This window comes from Puntigrus tetrazona, chromosome 7 (genome assembly GCF_018831695.1).
Source record: "Puntigrus tetrazona isolate hp1 chromosome 7, ASM1883169v1, whole genome shotgun sequence".
Lineage (NCBI taxonomy): Eukaryota > Metazoa > Chordata > Actinopteri > Cypriniformes > Cyprinidae > Puntigrus > Puntigrus tetrazona.
The window spans coordinates 27,772,369-27,778,596 of record NC_056705.1 but is presented as its reverse complement, the minus strand read 5'-3'; positions in this window follow the sequence as shown (position 1 = coordinate 27,778,596).

The window sequence follows — 6,228 nt, the reverse complement described above, 5'->3', positions numbered from 1 at the left end:
CATATTGGATACAAGATTTATGAGACTTAATTGAACACATGTTTTTAATGTACATTTTAAAAATGTATGCCATTTTGAATTTTTACATTAAATCCCATATGTGAAACCTTTTCTTTGCTCTCAAGTTAATACAGATTATTACACAGATAACTTATTAGATATTAATATGATAATAGGTATGTCAATATAAAGGATATAAAGGTTTAAAAAAAAAAATTGGCTGCAGCATTTCTAAACACTTTTTTCCTCTTATTTCCTTCATGCTAGCATTACTTATTTATAGTAGTAAAGTGCCAAGCCTTTGCACTTAACTAAATATCCGTTCCACGTAAATGCGGTTTCATAATAAATAATATATAAAAAATTCTTCATTATCTCAGAAAAACCTTAACTAAAGCATGTAGCGCACGCTTTTATTGAATAAAGAAGTTTTCCCACAACTACCCCTTTCTTTAGAGCTCTCATAAGTTCACAGTGTGATATTCCCAACAAAGAGGATGAGGCAATCAGAGGCAGAAATGGAAGCTTAAATTATATTATATTCATACCTGACATTTACAAATGAATGCAATGGAGAAGTTCCTCTGTAATCTGGAGTGCACAGCAGGTGTTTCTATCTACACAGATGGCAAACACCCACTGTTGTCTCCGTAGTAAGCCTGGAACAAAAACACTCACAAAGAATGCCAACTCCGGAGGCAACACATCATCAAGAATGCTTAAAGACACCACAATATGTGCCAGATAGTCAAAAGAGTGTCCTAGCAGTGCTGGCACTCCTCATATAGCCACAAGATTGTAGATTTTAATTTTTTTTTAACATACTGTCTTAAGACGTCAAGTCGAAGATGGCACAGAGCTGTACCCCTTACTTCGAGCCATGTGATCTCTCTTTCAACGGGGAAAGTCCCATATACACACAGAGATGGGGCCGTATGCTGATGTTTGCCATCTGTGGGAAAGAAAAAGTGATTGCATTTAGACGCAATTAGAGAAGTGAAACGATGAATTAAGCAAGGACGCGGGCCCTTGTGGAATACAAAACAGGTAAACAGAAAAAGAAACATATCAGTCAGTGGTGGAGTCTAGACAGTTTCCTGCTCCACGGGGTCTGAGGAGTGATTCATAAATGAGAACAAAGGTAGTCTGTAAATGTGAAAAAAAAGCCACTTTTAAGCCACAGATATTAACATTTAAAGTAGAATTGCATTAAAATGAACTGTGCAAGAAGGTACAGAATACACGTTTCACAGCTTGTACAAAGAACAGGAAATGATCTGTATTCAAAAGTAAAAGTACACATTTTTGAAGATGATTTATTTTCTTCAGACTAAAGCACTTATCCTCTTAGGATTCTAGCACATTAGCAAGCACTGTCAATGACTGTGAGCTATGAAAAAAATGTGAGTGTTGTAGCTTTTACACCTAAATTTCAACCTGAAGTTTCAACTCTGAAGAAAATGGCTAAAGACTATGCCAAAGATGCTCAGTTTCAAATCATGTACAATAATTTTGCGTAAGAGTGGCATCGTTGTGTCATTCAGTGTGGATGAAAATTCTTGCTGGTGCAATAGTTTGCGTGCATCTTGAGAACGTAACGCCATCAAATTGAATGAAATGCTCTCATCTTACTTTTCAGTCCGCTGTATGAGAAATGCTAATTGCTTTGAACGCCCCCTTGGAGTAATGGGACTTGTAATTACAGTTTAGCACCAGACAGACTCTTCTTGCTAGCTGTTAATTACTCTCTGCTAAAGATGAAGAGACTGAAGATAAGCATTATAATCACAGCCGCTGTTTGAAGAAGGATGTTGTGACTTCAGAGAGCAGGGAACATCAGTTGCCCGAAATGTCTGCCCCCCGGGTCGCAGAGCAATCTCTCTGCGGATGTTCCAGGGTGACCCTGGCCTCAAAACCCCCGAGCGTTCAACTAGAATCTGCTCAGCATGGGACCTATACAAATTACTCACATCAAATAATACGCAAATTGCCATGTCAGTTCCTTAATCAAAGAGGTGGAAAACAGACCTTGGAATTTATGCAGCTGCAACACTGTGAGTTGGGTTGGCTCTCTGGCATTGAGGCAGCTTTCCCTCATTAAAAAATAATGTCAAATAAATAAAAACAAAACAAAAGTTGGCTGCGGCATAGAGTTCTGTGGTTTTTCAGCCAGTAAACTCATTTATTTATTTACTTTTGAATACTTCATTCTGATTGGACAGCGGCAACATTCTATGATTCGAAACTTCCTGATATATGATATGGCAACAGTATATTCTTTCCCATGTTATTAAAATGTCGTCTTACTATGCTTTATTTATAGTATTCTTATGGCGTTTGTCTTGTTGCGTAAAGGAATAGTTCAGCCAAAAATGAAAATCTGATGAAAATGTACTTACCCTCAGGTCATCCAAGATGTAAATGAGCTTGTTTCTTTATCAGAACAGATTTGGAGATAGTGTTACATCACTTGCTCACCGATGGATCCTCTGCAGTGAATGGGCTCTGTCAAAATCAGATTCCAAACTGCTGTTAGAAACATTACAATAATCCACAGCTATTATTGCTTATATTACGCTTTTATTTATTTTTTTTAAACTTACTTCCTCAGTGACTCCCAAAGGATTTGTTTAATGGTTCATTTGTCCAAACCCCTCCTTTACGTGAGGCTAGTCTGCTGTGATTGGTCCTATTGGCCTCATTTTCATTTCACCATGCCTGTAATGTCTGATAAAGCAGCGTTTGTGAGCCAGTGCTGCTTTGTTACAGCGTTACCGGGAAACAGCTATTTTACGGCTCTAAAAGCGGCACCTAGTGGCAACGAATGAATTAGCATTTTCGTTCAGACAAATGCAAGAAGAAGACCAACAAGTGGGTGTGCAATATGCTAATATTTCACGTTGAAGTGCTGCTCCTGTCTCTTTGAATGGAGACATTATAACATTTTCCAAAACTATTCACCAAACGTATGTAATGTTTTAAATCATCAACAAAATCGTAAAAACAACTGTAACTGTAAATGTTGTTTATGTCGCTTGAATAGCGTTTGCTTATTTTTCATACTAGACCGGCCCAGCGCACATGCACAGTTTTAAGCGCACACGTGAGACCTTTGCTTTCAGCTAAAAAGTCTTTCGTCCTTGATTCTCCAGTGAGATGTCATTGCGTGTGAATCAGGAGAAAAATTGTCAGATAAACAGAGAGATCAATCACTGTTTACATGTGAAAACAGTCCAGGGGTGCATTTTCCAAAATCGTCGTTAGCTAATGGTCGGTAGTTTCATTGAACTCTATCGGTAATAACAGAACTTGGGACCGCACTTGCTTTTGAGAAATGCACCCCAGAACAGTTATGTTGGTGGATTTTGATGTTAAAGGACAATAGGGATGGACTTTATCACTGCAGGAAGCATCATTATGGATAACAGACTCTGATTCAGATCCATGGCCAGAAATGATGGTTTAAAGCTTGATCAACTTGATGATGGATTTGTTTCTTACAAACACAGTCTTGTGAGGTTTTTACTTCACAAGGCATCACTTGATGAACTGGACTTATGTGAATTAACTATGGTTTATTTTGATATTTTAGTTTGTGAGCTAGTAATGTACAGTAATAGCAAATTTCTCCAAATGGGTTTGAAGAAAAACACGTACATGTCTTGGACGGCCTGAGGGTGAGTACATCTTCAACAAACATTCATTTTGGTAAATTTTTGTTTCTTTCTGTTGATTTACTTAAAACTAAAATTCTAAATAAAAAAGTCACATATTTATTTTTTGCTCGGTCAGTAACGATGTACTAAGTTAAATGTAAGGTCTGATCTCTTTGTCAGCGTTTTGTGTTAATTACTGTATGTTACTACAAACAAAATATTTTATTTGACGTTAGTTTTTTGCCTTTTTTCAGATTCCTTTATTCATACAATTCCCCAAGCATCCTAAAAATATGCGATGAAGATGAATTGATGTGATGCATAAATGTTTCTGCTGAGGGAGGAGTAAGTGGACTTCCTGGCAGAGGCAAAGCTTTCCGTATTTCATCGCTTCTTCGCTGCCAATCCACCAGAATAGATCATAACTGCAGATAACTATATCAGCACTATTTAAAAGATAAAGATGCCAAAGTGTGCACGGTTTCTTTGTAGAGGAACCAGCCACCGCTCAAATGATATGTTGATGTAATTGATCCCTTCCATATCGCAGTAATTGCAGTGATGGGAGATACTGCTACCTGTAAATGTGCCGAGGTTCAGCCGACAGCTTGTGTGAATCACTGAAGAGATTAATTATTACAGGCGGCGCTGTGGGCTGGGACAAGCAGACACACAGACTGCACCTGTATTCGATTCCAGCGCACACCCGTCCTCTTCCTGTGCGGCTAATGCCGTTGTCCCGGCAAAATTAATTAACTGATGTACTTCCGTCTGTCAGGAGGCCCCGCGCAATTAATCACGTGTGGAATGAGACAATGCAGGGCACCTATAAATTCAATTCACAACTTTCAAGCGCTGTGAAGACCTCAGCCTAAACCCTATGGATTAGATGTCAAGTGGCTCATAACTCAGCAGAAGGTGCTGTAAAATCAAGTTCATCTTAAACCAAAATATGCCTGTGGATGTCTAGGGGTCACTCGTCTCACAGTTTGGTGTCGGAGCTATAAAGTGTTCAGTGTGAGCCTGTGGCTTTGCTTCCTTTTTCCTCATTTGCATGAATTATTGCATTAAAACGATGTCTTAAATAGGTTAGAAAAAAATCTTGGTTTCAAAATCACACTGTAGACATACAAGCAACAACCTAAGATGTATGTTATTGTGTGTACACGCTATAGTAAAAATAGTGAAAATATACTAAAATGAATTTGAAACGTATTTATTGAATGCTTTTTTTTACATTGATGTACTTAATAAAAATACTTTTAGGATACTGAACTGGTATATTTAAAGTCTGCTAAACTAGAACAACTAATTTTGTACTTAACACACTTTAATTGTGCAGAACTAAACATATACTTAGTATATCTGGTTGTGCTAAAGTGGATCTATTGCAAGTATGCTTCAGGTACACTTTGAATATCTTGCATTATTTTTCAAAGATCATGCAATCCTCATCATTAGTGATATTGAAATAAATTTAGGCTTAATGTAATAAGAAATGTGCATTGTGCACAAGTAGCCCTCCAAATAGACTATCAATTATAAATAAAATAGAATTAAATTATAAATAAAATAGAATTTTTGATATCAGTAAATATGGTAGTATAGATTTGAACTATATTCACTATGAAAAAATAAGCGAAGAGCAAATGATTTGTTGAGTAAGTTGAAAGGGATTGTTCTCCCAAAAATGAAATTTTCTCCTATTGCTCTAACCATAATGCCATCCCAGGTGCATATAAGATTTCTAGAAAATCCATCTTTTTGAATCTATATAACCCAAGTGTATGCAACCACCAAAATAGATTTTTTAAAAACTTTAGATCCCACAAAACACAAATCTTTACCATAGACATATGCTAAGATTTGATTATCATCTTTAAAATCCCGCCCACATACTGTACTACTAGCTACTAGTTTCTAAACCTGCGTATCTAATTTCTAAATGAAATACATTTATAAGTGACCGGCTATGTCAGCTATTGCGAGCTAATTGTAGCTAACTTATATTTGTAATTGCACGATTTAAATAGTCTGATTCACACAGGAAATCAAGAACATGTGGCTTTCTCCAAAGTCTCGTTATAACAAGTCAGTTCACTTGGTGGCCATATTCTTAACGCCCACAGGCAGCTATTTCCAGCATTGCAAGTTCAGCTCATATTTACTTGAATGGGGAGAGACAGAAATCTCTGCAACGATTTGTTGAAAGTTTGTTTAAATAGAAAAGTATCTCAAGCACAAGTAATGCTACTGTTGTTGTCAGATTTGATTCCATGCATGTATGTCTCTCAAAACTTGAGGCCTGTTTAACACAACAACAACAACAGCACTTATCAGTCCTAATTGGTGTGATATATATATAAAAAAACCAAAAAAAACATAATGTATAGTTTTATAGTAGTTTTTATCTCACTACCAATCAAGGCTTGGGCTACACGTCAGAAATACTGTATTTATATTTAAATAACGCCTCAGGAATTGCTTATATGGTTTAAAATGTAGTTAAAAGCTTCGATAATGATAGCATGTAATAGCATGTGATTGTATGGCGGTTCGGAGTGTGAGTCTC